Source organism: Castor canadensis, chromosome 6, assembly GCF_047511655.1.
Source record: "Castor canadensis chromosome 6, mCasCan1.hap1v2, whole genome shotgun sequence".
Classification (NCBI taxonomy): domain Eukaryota; kingdom Metazoa; phylum Chordata; class Mammalia; order Rodentia; family Castoridae; genus Castor; species Castor canadensis.
Window position 1 is genome coordinate 113,681,093 of NC_133391.1, and position 16,420 is coordinate 113,697,512.

General features: G+C 40.3%; 1 protein-coding gene across 6 annotated transcripts in view; it reads left to right on the forward strand.

Annotated features, from left to right (window-relative positions):
* Arsb (arylsulfatase B) overlaps positions 1-16,420 on the forward strand; it is a 294,147-nt gene that overhangs the window by 111,525 nt on the left and 166,202 nt on the right. Inside the window, exon 8 of one of the 6 annotated variants that reach the window (XR_012449132.1) lies at positions 906-11,946. The exons of the other annotated variants lie outside the window; for them this stretch is intronic. The gene's annotated coding sequence lies outside the window, so the exon portion shown is untranslated. Of the gene's footprint in view, positions 1-905; positions 11,947-16,420 lie in introns of those variants that run through there. 6 annotated transcript variants of the gene reach the window in all.

The window sequence follows — 16,420 nt, forward strand, 5'->3', positions numbered from 1 at the left end:
TTAACGGAAGAAGGATAGATCCGACTCCTGTTAAACTCTGTCTTGGTTGGAAAGTTGCTTGTCCCGCACTTTGTAATTTTCAAGATTATTTTTTTAGCATCCCAACATGCATTTGAAATAATTTTCTTTTTAAAATAAACTTACACAACATGCTTTGCTGCTTCTGGAGGGAGGGCTCACAGAAATTTCTAGTCCATAATACTATCAAAAATGAATATTTTAGTATGCGATATTAATTAGACAATTATAGGGTTTTTTCATTTAGTTTACCAACATTTTCAGCATCATGTATTGAACTATTCATCCTTGCTCACTGTCTTAATCTCAGTTTACAAAAAGTATTCCATGAAACAAGCACTTGCATGCAGAAAATTTGATTGTGAAGTGATTCTACAAGTATAGGATTTATTTCATGTATAAATTACTTACAGGCTTCAGTGCTTATTTCCTTTTACGACACCATTTACTACAACTAATTTAGTCTTGAGACAGAAGTTTTGTTTTGATTTTTTTATTGGTCTGAGTGCATCTTTGCTTATCTTCTTTCCATAGAAACTTTATGAGTGGTATGCTTTATAAGCCCTTGTATATTTGAGGGTGTCTTTGCATAACCCTGTTACTTTTGTACAACTTTGCTGAGTAAATAATCCCAAAGTCACAAGTTTCTCTTCAAAATTCTGTAAGCATTGCTCATAGTGCCTTTGTCATCTACTGCTGAGAAGAGTGGCCTCAGTGTAGCCTGATTGCTTTGCCTTTTGGTGTCCAGTTTTTCTCCTCTTCCCTGAATTATAGTGTTTTGTCTTTGGTACTGATAGTTTTTAAAAATCACTGGTGTATTTTGAATTTATTTCATCAGTTTTTCCTAACATACAGTGCACATTGTACAACTCAAGTATTTTTTTTAGACTAGAAAAGTTTTCATTTGATAACTCCTTGAATCGTAGCTCTGTTAAAAGTATTGCAGTCTTTTTTGACAGGAGCAACACTCATATGTATGTTAGATATCCATTGTCCTTCATGTGCTGCTCTCTCACATGTCATTTTCAATCTCTTTGTTCTTTCCCCTCACATTCTGGGAAGCATTCTGTTACATTGCTTTTATTTATTTTATCTATCTATTCTGCAGTGCAAGAAATCAAACCCAGGGCTTTGTGCATGCTAGGAACGTGCTCTACCACTATGCTACATTCTTAGCCCCTACTTTTACGTATTTAATTTTTTTACATATCTTATTAATGCTCCTTTAATGCTTCAAGGGCATTTCCAAGAGTAGTATGGCAAATCTCTTTCCCCTGCATTTTAAATAAGCCTTCCAGTTCCTTAAAAAAGTCCATTCCACATTTTATCTTTAACCTCTTCTTTTACAGGGTTAATATTTCATTTGATGTATCAAGCACATGGAGTTGGTCCTGAAGATTTACTCTTTTTCTTCAGTAAATACTTCTCAGTTACCCTGTACCTTTACCTCTACAGTGATATGTTCATCTTTTATGTGGTGAAATATTTTCATATTTTTGCATATTTTAATATGTTTTATATTGATAGTCTTTTGTTACTGAGGGTAAATTGGATGGTTTTTGCTAAAAGTGAAATAGATGTGTCCCACCTCTGCAATAATATTGAACATAAAAGTGGAGGACTAGTTTACATTAAGTGTTAAGACACACTCATTCAGTGATCCAGCAGCCTGTGGATGAGGACAAGTGAGTGGTGGAGTGGACCATCCTAGAAAGAGATTCTCCAGGTGGTGGTCTCTGTATTTGATGGAGCCATTGATCTGGATCCAGCTTTATAGTCTCTTCTCAGCCAGGACTGTGTTCTGCATATGCAGGTGACTATTCCCAGGTCCTTTCCTGGTGCTCCCGTATCTCCTATAGGATGAACCCTCAGCATGCAATCCTTTGTCTGGTGTGTTGGAGATGCTCTTAGGTTTCTTGGTGTAAGTGTTTCCTCATACTCTTGACCCATAATAATGAAAGAAGCTCTCAGTTGGGACCTCCCCTTCTATCCTACAACCTGCCCTTATTTACAAATTAGGAATGCTTGTAAACATCTATCATAGTATCTCTCTCACTTATTTCCTGAGGCACCATACTATTTTCTCAGAAAAGGAGCTTTTGGTCAGTGGCAGCATCTCTCTTTAATATGTTAGACATGCTAGGTGCCTTCTTTCCTCTATGCCTCCACAGAAGCAGTTCTGAACAGGTTACATACATGACTAATTATGTTGTTTAGAGAAATCTTATGGAGAGAAATATATAATAGTTATTGGGAGCACACTAGATTTTAGGCCCTATGTGGGCACTTCCTGTGTCCCATTCTTGCCTTTTCCTCTGCTCGTGTACCATAGTCTTGCATGGTTGTTTTAAAATTTATGTACCAGCTTGTTCTCCTCATTAAAATGTTTCATGAGGATGGGCATTTTATCTTTAGTGCTCATATTTGTACCCAAGCATCTAGAACACTGGCACAACAAAATATAGTTATAGAATAAATGCCCTTTATTTAAAGAAAAATTAAAACAGGAAAGACTTTAACAGACCTTTTAAAATGATCTATAAAAAGAGATTGGATAGATATCAGAAGTACTTGATTATAACAGCCAATTCTGTTTGTAAAGTGAGACATAAAAAAGCTTAGGTTTGCTTAATTGATGGCAAGTTTAAGAGACTCAAGTTTACTTGAAACTGACACTTGTATAAATTTATAGTGGCTTAAACAGGAAGTCACAACCATTTGGACCACTTATTTCCATTTCTGATTCTTTCTTTTATATCAAAACTAACTCAGTGCTTATCTGACTTGGCTCCTTATTCAAAAGAGAAATAAATAATAAAAGGAAAATCAGCTCAGGTACCACCTTCCTTTATAATCTTTTGAACTGAAATATCAGAATTATTTGTAATATAAACATATTTTATTGTTTAAAGTTAGAATTGCATCTGGATTGTTTCTGAACAAGTTAGAATATATGGCACTTGATTTCTAGCTGTTAACAGCTAATGTTTTAAAATGTTAGAGATTGAAAAAGAATCTAAACCTTTCCTTTATCTAATTTCAACCATATTTTCAAATTTATGAAGTTCTTTTTTTCTTAATCTCTCCACAAATTATAAAGAGTAGCATTTACCCTGTATTGAGCGCAAATGAATACACATTCTTTTTAAATGAAAATATTGACAGTAAAAACCAAATTAGAAGAGAAAGGAAATGCACATAAATCTCCAGGCTCTTGGAAGAGCATGTAAGTAAATCTAAGAATGACATTTTCTCATAATTTTACATTTTCCCTTTTGAAAAACCACTTTCCACATTGTGGATGACTTGGCAGCTCCAAGAGTGACATCACTCTTCTGTTATGCAGTATCTGCTTTCTTTTAGATAACGTGGTGGCACTTCCTCAAGTTTTGGTGATTAAGCTGAATTAAAAACCAACTGGGTTTGCGTTTAAATTCCTCTAACTGCTCAACCAAGTGTATTCTTGATCTTAGACCTACTTTTGGACACTCCTGAGAATTTCTGTTGCCAATGGGCTGCTCTATTTCTGGAAACAGAAGCAAGCAAGCAAGAGGAAAATGCACTCCTTAGAATTACTCATCATTATCTGTCAAAATGTGCTGAATTATCAGTACAGTGAGCTAGCTGTTTACATCAACAATCTTCTTTCCTGCCTATCTTAACCTGACCCCTAAATCTTGGCATTGTTTTCTTATTTCAGAAAATCGTAAATAGTTATCTGAGCCTTATTCCCTTTTTGCAGTTGTGGGCAGACTCTGATGAACAATAAGGTAATGATGAAAAGATTATACTAGTAATTAGGCTGTTACTAGGAAGGAAAAGATCAAGCTGTGAACAGGGCTAGCAACTTTCCTAGAGCTCCTAGAAACTCACCTATGACCACCAGGTGACAATGTCGGCATGCTAGACATCTGGTCTACCACCCTGCACCAGTACTTCTCAAACATGAATGTGTATATAAATCACCTTCTTCAGCTGGCTGGAGTGGGGCCTGAATTCAGCGTCTCTAACAAATTGCCTGACCACAATTTGAGTAGTGAACCTACAGGACTGTTACCCAGTTGAAGCTCAAGATTTACAATTTTAAATATTTGCATAAAAATTCCATTAAAGACCAAGTAAATATTTTTGGACAGAGATACAAGACTTTAAATTTTGGAGCTAGAGATATGATTCAGCGGTATAATGCTTGCCTAATATGTGCAAGGTCCTGGTTCAATCCCCAGCACTTGGAAAAAAAAAAAGGCTTTAAACTTTAGAACTGTTTTATAAGCGTATGTAGTTTCTCCCCCAAGTCCCAATTTAGGCTAATTGTACAGCAATTAAAATTATCTTTCTGATTATCCAAATGTCAAAATGTATTTCTGATCCTGAAGTAATCTGATGTGTTTGATGAAAAAATAACAAAATATATTGAAGCCGGCAAGGCATGAAGATTTTAGAGCTTATCTCAAAAGCTTGATTCCTTTTTACCCTGATGTTCTATGATGTCAGTGTTCAGAAAGAAAACCTAACCTTCCAACAGATTCTAATGAATTGAGCATCTGTCACCCTGGAAGTGGTTCACAAATCAAAGCAAGGTAGCAGACTTCTTTTCCTACTCAAATTCTCCGAGACCTTGCTTAGGCTGTGATTCTGACTTATTCTCAGTGCTTCTTCTGATCTTGCAGAAGTGTTGAGGATGGGGATAGCCTTCCCCCAACCCCAACCTGATAGAGAAACTCGTTGAGCAATGGTTCTACTTCTATGTGCAAAGGAGGAAATTCCCTGAGTTCATGCCTCTGTAATGGCTGAGGTGTTACTCTGGCCCAGGTTTTGACACCCATGCATTTGTTTGGCTGATCAAAGTAATAGCTAGAACAACTGCCGGTCAGCCACTCTGTCTCTAAAGGCACAGCACATCCTCATCCAATTCATCCTGCATTCTGGGTTTATTGAGCTGTTTTTTTACCCCTCAAAAATAAAAATATAATCGCATCTACAATTTCAGAGAAAGTAAAAAACAGATCTAATCATTTAACTGTCTTTAGAGGGAAACAGTAAAATTTAATGTTCCTATGGTTTCCTTTCAAAGCATTTGGAAATTACAAGCAAAACACTTTGCAAGATTTAAAAGATAAAAAACAGACTATAAAATTTTATATTTAGTGTCATGTCAGTTTTGTAAAAAAAAAATTAACAGAGGCATCAAAACAGAATTAGAAGGAATATATAGAGATGTTATGATGGTCCATTAGTTTGGCCATTATTATTATCCATAATAACTCATTATCCTCTTCATTCTAGTCAGTATATGTATTACTTTTACAATTTAAAGTTTTTTTTAAAAAACAGAACAAAAGCAACAAAGCAATACTGTGAGCAGAGTCAAAGCCTCTAGAACCAATGCCTCCTCCCACCAAAAGGGTTGAAATCTCTGTTCAGGGACTTGAATCTGTAGTGGATTGTTTGATGTTTTAATGTGGTATAGATCTGGATACTGCCCAAGTGACAGTAATAAATTAGAGTGCTTTGGTAAAGACCAAACTCATCAATTTTTCCAAAATCTGTATTTGATTAATTCCATAAAGGTCCAGGTCAAAGTTATTCCTCAAACCTTATTATTTTAACAAAGGAGCCCGAGGTTTCTAGGTTTATCAGAAAATTCATTATCACCGTAAAATGGCAAAAGGTCACAAAATGTCTGCTTCCACAATAAAACAGCATATAAGAAAAATTTCTTATTCTCTACAATTCATTACCCCAGCAGAACCAAGAGAAATCTCTGACATTTCAGATCCTTTTGCTTCAGGGGAAATAAATGTTCCATAGATCATGGAGAAAAATGACAAACAAATTAATGAAAAACAAATACACTCTTGCATCGTTACCAGGCTATGCCAGACCAAACACAGTCAAAGTTGGCTTTTATTCTCAGCTCTTTCCAACTCAGAAGAGTGACAGTTTCCATAATGGCATCAGCACTACAGTTACAGAAAACTGTACACACACCAAAGACTTGCAAATTAAAGAAACATGCAGTGGAAAAACAGAAAGAGAAATGCTACCATTTCATGCATATTTCTCTGCAGTGGGAAAGTCATTGCTGGCAAAGCATCATTGAAATCTTGAGTTAATAAATGAAAGCATTTTCGTATTCACTCCCCTTCTCACAATGTGTTCGTTATACAAAAGTGAAACCTGACTGAATTTAGTAGTGCTCAGTTTTCCCACATCCTAAAAATTCCTCCCTTTAATTCTGACCTATTTGCACCACTAAACTTTGTCAAGAAGTAGTTTACATGTGCTCTCTTTCCTTAATTTCTATGTTTAGCATACAAATTTTAACACCCATGATGTATCCATTTTCTTTCATTTATGTTTTAGACACAGGAAGTAGATAAAGCCAAAATTCGCCATGACTCCAGCCCCGGTCCCTCTGCACAAAGGTGTCCAGGGCTAATTGTTTTTGGCTTCTCGATGTGCTTACTTATGCAATTAGGATTTATGGAGTTGTTTGCACGTGTGTAATACTTTTTTTTTTTTTACATAAATGGTTTTGTATAAAATGTTTGGGTTTTGTTTTGTTTTGTTTTGTTTTGCTCCCTGTTTTTTTCTTTCAATGATCTATCTTGGAGACCTTTCCAGGTCAGTAAGTATAGATCAGTGGCTCTCAATAGGGACTATTTTGCTCCCTCAGGGGAAATCTGGTGATTTCTGAAGACCTGTTGGTAGTCACACCTGAGTGTGGGGGTTGTTATTACTATCTAGTGGTAGAGGCCAGGGATGGTGCCAAATCCCAGAACAGCCCCATGACACAGATTTATCTACCCAAAAACATCAGTGATAGCAAGGTTGAGAAACCCTGAGCAGGATCAACCTTATTCTTTCAACTGTTGCGTGGTAATGTGTAGTTAAGTAGTCAGTCATGTAGCTGTGTACATTTAGATGAATCTTTAAAATTCATTTATTTGTGCCATCAGTGATTCTTCCACTTAGTTTTCACCCAACACAATCACCCTTCTCCCCTTTTTCCCTGCCTTAGTCTGTTCCTGCTGCTACGGCAAAATACTACAGATTGGGTAATTTATAATAGAAATTTATTTCTCACAGTTCTGGAGGCTGAGAAGTCCAAGATCAAAGTGTTAGCAGATGTGGTGTCTATAAAGGGCTTGTTCTCTGCTTCCAAGATGGTGCTACGTCCTCTGGAGGAGAGAAATGCTATGTCCTCACATAGCAAAAGGGACAGAATGGAAAAGTGGAAATGGATGAATGTCTCTCTGCTTTGAGTCCTTTGATAAGGGCGCCAATCCTATCCTTGTAGAGAAGCCCCCAGGGCCTAATCACTTCCCCTCATGTCCCCACCTCTAAGCACCTTGGGGATTAAGTTTCAACACACGAATTCCAGAGGTATGCATACATTCAAACCACAGCAATCCCCTACAGGATACCGAGGGATTTCTGAATCCCTTCGCTCCTTTTCAGGGGGAGCCATGTTGGCTTTTCTGGGCCATTTGCTAGTGCTCTTTGTCCCCTTCTCCTTGAAGCACTCTGCTCCCTGGCCCTTTGCTTGGTCCTTCTATTTCAGCTGCCTGGTGCAGTGTCTGAGGCTGGTCAGCAGCACCCATTCCTGAGCTCTTACTGTCTTTTGAGCACTATGCTGAGCGCTGGGAGTATGGAGATGAACAGGGGTCCAGAATACGGGTTTATGTGAAGTTTGGTGAGTGATTGAATAAATGATTAGATATACTGTGAAAGATTTTAAAGGCCAGTGGGAAATGCTTTTCCTTCATGGTTCAGAATTTACTACATAGTTTATCTTCTTGACTCTCTCTCCTACAACACTCGTTTTAAAAAATAAATCAAGGAAAAGGCTTTCCTCACATTTGCCCACCACACTGTTTTTTTCTGCTTTGAAGCAGCAACTGCATTGTTTCACATTTGCTCTGCAGGGAATGCACTTGGCCTTGACAAGGCCCAGAAAGGTCATGTTGGAGAGGCAGCCCTGCTTGCTCCTGGCTGAGGGGGAGGAAAGTTGCCCTGCAGCTCCCTTCCCCACCTCTGCTTTTCAGCCTCCTTAGGACTGTAGGACCTTCACTCACTCCGAAAAGGAACCTCCAGGAATGGACATAGGCACTGCTGCCACCTGGCCCTCATCTCCCTGGATCAAGGGACCTTAAGCACCTACCTGAAACCTGACAGCAAAGGAAATCTCACCATAAATCCAAACTCACTGCTGAAACTAAACTCTTTCAGTGTGTACTGAACACTCACTATGCAGGCACTGGGAGCTGGAAGGGGCCAGGATGAGGTGGGGGACATATATAAACAGCCACTTACCATGCAAAACAGGATAAAGTTGGCCCTAAAAAGAGGATTGAGCAAAGTGGCTTAAGGAGAAAGGGAGGATTAGGTATGATATGGGGATCAAGCAACACACTTGAAAATCATTTCCCCTGTCCTAGAAAACAGAGAAGCTTTATTTGATGGATTCTTTCCATTTAAGCATAAGGAAAAATAGGATTTTTTGAAAGGCAAAATGAAACATCAAGACAGCTAGATTCTAGAGCACCATTCTGCTGAACACTATGTAGTTTGGCTAAGGCCCTGAATCTTAGCAATGGGAGATTTTATCTCAGCTATGGGATAGTTCTCTTAGAAAAAGCATCCAATATTTTACCTGTCGCTGTCCCAAATGCTCAAGGTCCAGCAGCCCTGGTTTTATGTCAAAGATTTGTGACTTATTTCTGGTCAAGCCCATAATCGGATTCATGAAGACACATTTATTGATCACTCCAGGTCTGTCTGACTGGAAAGTTCTGCAGGCTCTGTATATACGTTTGCTATTTCTTTTTGTGTGGGGGAGGGAGAGGGGAGACAGGTCTCACTATGTAGCCCAGGCTAGTCACAAGCTCAGCAATCTTGCTACCTCAGTCTGTTGAGTGCTGGGATTACAGGCATGAGCCACCATGCCTGGCTTGATATTTACATTTCTTATTGCTGTGTTGAAGCCTAGTGGGGTCCTAGAAGCATAAAGGATACAGCTGAAGCACAGAGGCTTTTACCATAATGTACCAAAGCTCCTCAGGATGAAGGAAGCTTTGACAGCTGCAAGGATTGGGGAGGGAAGTAACAGAGTGAGAGTAAATCACTTGGTTGAATGAGTCAGTGAAAAGGGTCAAGAATCATCATCAGAGCTCTTGTTTACTTTGTCTCTCTCTACTACTATTATGGTTTAGATCTTTTGTTTTTGTTTTGTTTTGTTTTTTTGTGGTACTGGGGTTTGAACTCAGGCCCTTAAGCTTGCTAGATAGATACTCTACTGCTTGAGCCACTCTGCCAGCTCTATGGTTTGGATCTTAAGTGTCCCCCCAAAAACTTGTGTTGAAGACTTGTTCCCCAGCTGATGGGTCTATTGAGAGGTGGTAGAAAGTTTAGGGGTGGGACCTACTTGGAGGAAGTAAGTCATTGGGGGTGCACCCTTGAAGAGGACATGGAACCCCAGCCCTCTGGTCTCTAATTCTTTGTTTCCTGGCCCCCATGAGGTGAGCAGCCATGATGGCTGTCTTGCCACAGGGCTAAGAGACCATGAACTGAAACCGTGAGCCAAAATAATCTTTCCTCCTTGTAAGCTGATTTCATCACAGCTAGAGAAAGCTGACTAACACAACTGATGGCCGTTCTTTACCTCTAGAAGTAAAGACCCAATTGAGCGAGTCGCAGAGTTCCAGAGGCCAATGGAACATTGCTGCAGAAGTTCCAGAGGGCCTACAAACTATTATTGCATAACAAATTTCCACAAATTCAGCAGCTTAAAATAACACCCGTTTACTACCTCACAGTGTCTACACTGGCAGACTGGGCAGGTGACTGGGTTCTTTGCTCAGGGTCTCCCAGGGTGAAGGCAAGGTGCCCATCCGGCTGGGCTCTTACCCAGAGGCGTCAGGAACATCTGCTTCTGATCTCATGCAGGTCGCTGGCAGGAGGCACTGTTCTCTCTGTAGGAACACCTCTCAGCCTCTCGAGTCCTTGCCCCATGACACCCTGAAGTGTAAAATCAGGGACAGAGACCCTTCCTGCTGTTGACTCCCTCACAGGCAGAATCTTTCTGCCTTCTCTTCTGCTGGACGCCAGAGAAAACACTATTTTCAGAAGGCTGCTGTGAATATGTTAGGCTAACAGTCCCTCAGAGCCCCTGTGGCACCTAATTAGCATATTCACCTGAGAGAAACATCAGGGACCAAACATCACAGGGGCCGTATGAGAATTTGGCCACCCACAGCTGCCCAGGGTGTGGGTCCATCTGACCTGGAAATGACACCTGGGGATCCAGCGCCAGGAAACTGTGACTGAGGGTAGGGGTGGGAGTGACACAGGAGATGTCTCAACAGAAGCGATATGATACCTGGAGCCAGCGACATCTCCAGGAGCCAATCGGGGAAGGGCTTTTGGAGGCGTAATTAAACAACTGAGCTGAGAGTGAAAACCCTGTGATCAGTACACACTTTTCTTGAACTTTGGTGGGCCAGGTTAGGCAGCAGAATAATGAAGGAGAGAGAACATTTACACTTTAGTTGTTCACAGTCTGGTGAGATTCTAAGAAACCTCCAAGACTGAAAACACTGAGACATCTACCTGTCTCTAAGAAAATAACATGTATTTCCCAGCCAGGCCTGAGTGACTGCTCCTGTACCATCTACTGAAGATGTAACAGGGGGCATGGGAAGCAGGAACCTGAGGTTGTACTGCTGAAAGGGGCCACAGGTAGCTCCTGCAGAATCATTAGCAAAGGGTCTGGGGTCCTGGAAGTAGCCTGGGAGGCCATCTGGCTCACTTCAACCATAAACTACCAAGGAAGGGGCATTCTTATGCTATTTCAAGACCTCTCCAGAGACGAGAACTCCTCAGCCTCCCTTTTATAGCCCACACTTCTTTGTTTTACCATTTCTGAACTGTCCCTTTCCTTTTACTGATTGCTGTGTGAAATAGAATGTAAGCCCTTCATGCTCATTTCACAATCATTTGTCACACACAGCTTACTTCTGAACATTCAAATGAATGTAGCATCTGGACCTGAGGGAAAGGGTGAAGTCAGACAGACCTGGGAAAGCCATCTTCAGGAGAGTGTGGGGGCAAGGATGGAGGCCCAGATGCTTTCCTCCACCTTTTTTGACAAGCTGCCACACATGCTTTCACAGGTTGGTGACTGTACAAGAGCGCAGCCTGCCTTCCATCTGCCAAGTCACACTTTCTAGCACAGAAGGAGGCGTCTTGCTTTAATCTGAACAAGGCATTGTGGAAACCTGTGGATCCCTTTGTGATCCGCTCTTTTATCTTGAACCTGTGAGTCCTAGTAAGAAGGGTAGAAAGCAATCAATTTCCTAGACAAAAAACAGGGAAGGAGCAATACAGTGATAAGAAAGGAAGACAAAGACCCAGATACTCAGGAGGCAGAGACAGGAAGATCACAGTTTGACAGCTCAGGCAAAAGTTATAGAAACCCTATCTCAAAAACAAGCCAGCACAGTGGTTTTGTACCTATAGTCCCAGCTACTTGGGAGGCAAATGTAGGAGGATCAAGGTTTGACACCACCCCAGGCAGATAGTAAGACCCCATCTGAAAAAAAAAAAAAAAAAAGTGTGACTTGGCTTAAGTGGTAGAGCTCTTGCCTAGCAAGCTCAAAACCCTGAATTCAACCCTCAACAATAAAAAAAAAATGTGGCGGCAGGGGGTGGGGGGGGAGATGGAGAGAGGAAATGTGACCATCCAATCTCCTAATTAAGACTAAGAGTTTAGTGGAAAGGCTGGGGATATAGATCAGCAGTAGAGCACCTGGCTAGCATGTGCAAACCCTGTGTTCAATCCCTAGCACCTCCTCCCCGAGAGAGAGAGAGAGAGAGAGAGAGAGAGAGAGAGAGAGAGAGAGAGAGAGAAGTTAAGGGAGACAGCTTACCTTATTCAGCAACCACAAAACTAGAAAATAAGCATTCACTTTAAAATAACACGTCATGTACACAGAACTCCATGAAAAGATGATTGGGTTGTGATTATAAGACTGAATACTCCTAACCCCTTTAATTTTGCATGTTGGTTTTCTTTGTTGAGTTGTTTGGTTGTTTGGTTTTTGTTCTTGTTTTGGTTTGGATTGGGTTTTGTTTTGTTTTTTGCTTGCCTTTATATATTCAACAAATACTTTTTGGTACTGGTTCTGTTCATTGCACTCTGTTAGTCCTTCTGCATGGTCCTTGCATGTAGCATTAGTGTACATAAAAGTCACCAGGTAACAAGTTAAAAGTTTCCTAGGGATTCCTTCCATATAGCTCCAGGAACACTGAGCTATATTTTGATCAAACCCCAGGCAATTCTGATGATTCAAAGACCCAACTTGAGAAGGGTTGCCATGGAGATGGAAAGAGTACAACCCAGTTTCTTGTCCAAAGAAGACATAATTGAGTCAGGGGACAGAGTGCAGAGATATTTCAAAATAAGTAATAATATATAACTGCAAGTGCCAAAGATCCAAATGAGTAGTAGAAAGAATAAAAGGTAGGTGAGAAGAGCAGGAGGGTAGAGAAGGAATATTCCAAAATGGAGTTCTCAGAAGATTTTTAAAAGGACTGTGTTCTAACTGGGGAGAGAAGAGGACTTTCAGGTGGGGAAATTCATGAATAAAGGCAGTTAACTTGTGTGGTGGCAGACAGCTCCACGCAACTTGTGAGGACTGAATTAGTATGTCCCTGCTACTTCCCTGACGATCTTACTTGAGCTACAGCCTCGTTCTTCTTCCTTATTAGGTTGCTTTTGAGAGTATTTCATGAGAGATTGCACATGAACTTGTAAAATGAGATTAATCACCATTGAAATATATACATTGAGTTATGCATAATTTCAGCTTGATTTAAGTGTCTATACTGTTGAAAAACTAGATAGACTCCAAATGTGTCTGATTATTAAATTCAGATGGCAGAGCCTTTCATTAACAGCATGGATTTTGCTCTGCACATTTTCCTTCAGAAGCAGCAGGTCTACCAACAGCTCAGACTATACAACACATAAGGGGAAATAGAGGCAGTGGTCCTGAAATTGCATGTGGAAACCTTCTATCAACTTTTTGCAGTGTGGAACTTTTGTATAGTCATATTATCCATACTCATAGCTCGTGCTTTTTAAATGCATTATTAAATGTGTTTTTATTAGAGTGTTTGATACTTGTGTTTTATAATTATCTCTTTCTCACTCAAGCAGTTTTGAATAATGGGATATAATTTCAGTAAATATTTTGCATTTAGTAAAATCAGAAGAAAATGAAGAGAACACTTGGTGATGCTCAAAATAAAATCAAAATGAGAAAAGTAGAGATTTTTATAGTTCCACATGACTTACTTAGAATTCAGATCACTGGTGTGGGTTAAGTGACAAAGAAATACTGTGTGGCTTCAAATACAGGCTGTATTTAAAGTTCACATCATATTGCTACAAGAGAAGATAAGCTATCAATGTGAATATGTGTACCTATTCCATCTATGTGCACTTTGCACCCAAATTTGTAAACTTCTTATCATCACCAATTATTATTATAGTCATGTGTGCCCAGGACAATTTTAAGCCCTCTCAGCTACATCTAACACTATATCTAATGTGTGTGTGTGTGTGTGTGTGTGTGTGTGTGTGTGTGAATGAATGTTCCTGTGACTGTTTCTGTAATGCAACCATGCAAATATTTGGAGTGATCCATCTTAGCCTTTGTTTCTACTTAATTGATCTTGACTGTTGCATAGGTTTTTCCAATCTATTACATATATACACTTTACATATTGGTCAAACTTGACGTCTCCATGAACACCTTTCCCAGCCTGGTTTCAGATGGTTGCTTGTTGAAGATTTCATCCACTCTCTTTCCTCGTCTCTCTGAATACTCTTCTCCTAGGTCAGGTGGCTCCACCCTCCAGGACAGGTGCTTCTCTTCCCATTCAGCATCTGTGCTCTGGCTTAGGTTTCTCTCATGCCCTTCTCAGGATCTCACAGACAGACAAGCACCATCCTGCTGCTCTGTAAATTCTGACCTGTGTCTCAAGTGGAGTCACAGGAGTGCACTTTCCTTTGGATCCCATATGTGGATACATATGCAGGTGACCCTGTTGTTCCCTTTCCTGCTTGAAAGCATGGACAAGTAGGTGGCACGTCCTGTAACCACTTGCAGTCAAGTAGACCTAATTCACAACTTTCAGGCAGCACTTGGCCAAAAATTCTGAATGGTTAAAATGGTGCAGGGTTAGTTCAGTTGGCAGATATTCTTTCACTTAAATATACACACACACATATATATGGATAAAATGTGAATATACCAAGTTTTCCATCTGCATTAATAATTAGCATTTTCTAATATTAAGTTTCTGCTTTTCATATTGAACTTTTGGAGACAACGTATGGTCAGGTTTCTATATTTATTACTTCACACAATATATAGTTCCTGAGATAACTATATAATTGTGAATACTGATACACCCAGAGGAGAATTCACACATCCCTCTCACACATCTGTTTTGCTTTAGGCAAGAGAAGGTTCTCTTGCCAGAATGGCTTTCAGTGGATATAGGCAATCTGCTTTACGTTGAGCCTCTGCAATTCACAGATGTAAATGTTTAAAAGCAGTGAGGTTAACATGGTTATTTCTCCAACTGAAAATGTCCCCAGTCACTACTTTTGTCCTTAAAAAGAGAGAGAGAATCTTATTGTGTTAAGAATCTGTTGTGAGTAATTCTTGCCTCATAACTGCCGTATCAGAACTGAATTAACTGTTCTGAGTCGTCCTCTGATGGCTATCAATGTCCTACTAGTTTGTATTGTTAGTTTGATTGTGTCCTCTTGATGGACTTTGGGTTCTTAGAGAATGAGGAAGCAGTATTACTGCCCAGAACAGAATCCTACTGACCAAGGAACTACTTAAAGAAACATCCAAGAAACTCCTAGCCTTTCAATCTGCCTTCAGTTAGTTAATTCATAAATGTGACCGACCACCCTTTATTTCACTCTGCTAAGAAATGTGGGTAAAGGGCTGCTGTTGAAGCTCAAGTTGCAAAGCATCTGCCCAGCAAGTGTGAGTTCAAATTCCCGTACTGCCGAAAACAAAGAAATGTGAGTAAGGCAAAGAGAATATATGCATGCTAACTTCAAAAACTGAGCAACCTGGTAGGAAAGACGCAACCTACAATAATAACAATAAGTGTGATAAGTGTCAAATATAGGCTTCTGAGAGTCCTCAGTTTCTCACACCCACAGCTATGGGCATTTTCTCAAATTTTAAAATTTAATCCAACACTTTAGGACTTGACTTATTACAGGAAACTTTACCTAATGTTTCTTGTATTGCTAATTTGTTACATTGGATAAAATCTGTGGGTTAGGAAGAAGTTTAATTATGTTAACAGCATGAGGTCAGAGATTCAGGGCCTTTGAGAGCTTGGGAGAAATCCAAGCTGCCATTTTCTGATGCAGCTGAGCCCATGATTCCATGGCTGAAAGTTCCTGACCTTTAAGCACAGGAGGCTGTGCAGATTCTCTTAAAGTTGTTTCACTAACATGGCTCCTGCTAGTGCTGTTTGCAGGAGGAAGGCCTTGTATTTTCTTAAGATGCATCCAAAATAAAAGCTCGAAAGCCATTCAGTGCTAATTAAAGTTTTGTGGTTGAAGGTGCAGGTCTTCTGGCATCTAGAATTAGAACCATCTAGTGTGTCCCCCAAAAAATAAGCTCAAAAACAGACACAGTCTCTCCCCACTGCCATACTGACTGTGAGCAGAAATCTGGTGTTTTCCAGAATAGAACGTAGGTTTTCAAACTCTCTGGGCAATCTCTTTCCAAAGCAAATGAGAAACAAATAGCTCACAGGTACCAACCACATTTACCATCCAATGCAGGAAGAGCTCTTTCCCAGCTTTGTTCTCCCTGGAGCCCTTGGACCAGCGGTGTAGGTGTTGGATGTAATTGTGATCCCTCCCATCCTTACTTTTTCTCCTGCCCTGCCTCCCTACATTGCAGGCTCTGCCTGTGTCTGGTCCCAAAAGAGAGACATCGGCCCTACTCTGAGCACTGGAAGAAAAGTGCACCAACCTTCTACCTACCTGGTAATTGTGAGGACTGCAGATGACAGAGGTTTGAGGGGTGAACATAGGTTAGGAAAGCAGTTTGCTGAGGAGGAGCTGTAGAGTGGGACCTTTTGTCCTGGAACAACAGAGAGCCACTTTCTACCAGGTCAAAGGCCCCCTAGGGTACTCACCAATCTGGGCCACCAGACCAAGGTTTGATGGAGAGGGCCAGAGATTGGGTCCTGCTTACACTGTCTACACCTTCTGCAGATGTCAGCTGCCACTGAGTCCTCTCTGCCCAGATGTCCCCAGGTAAGCCAGAATCACAGAGCCACACAA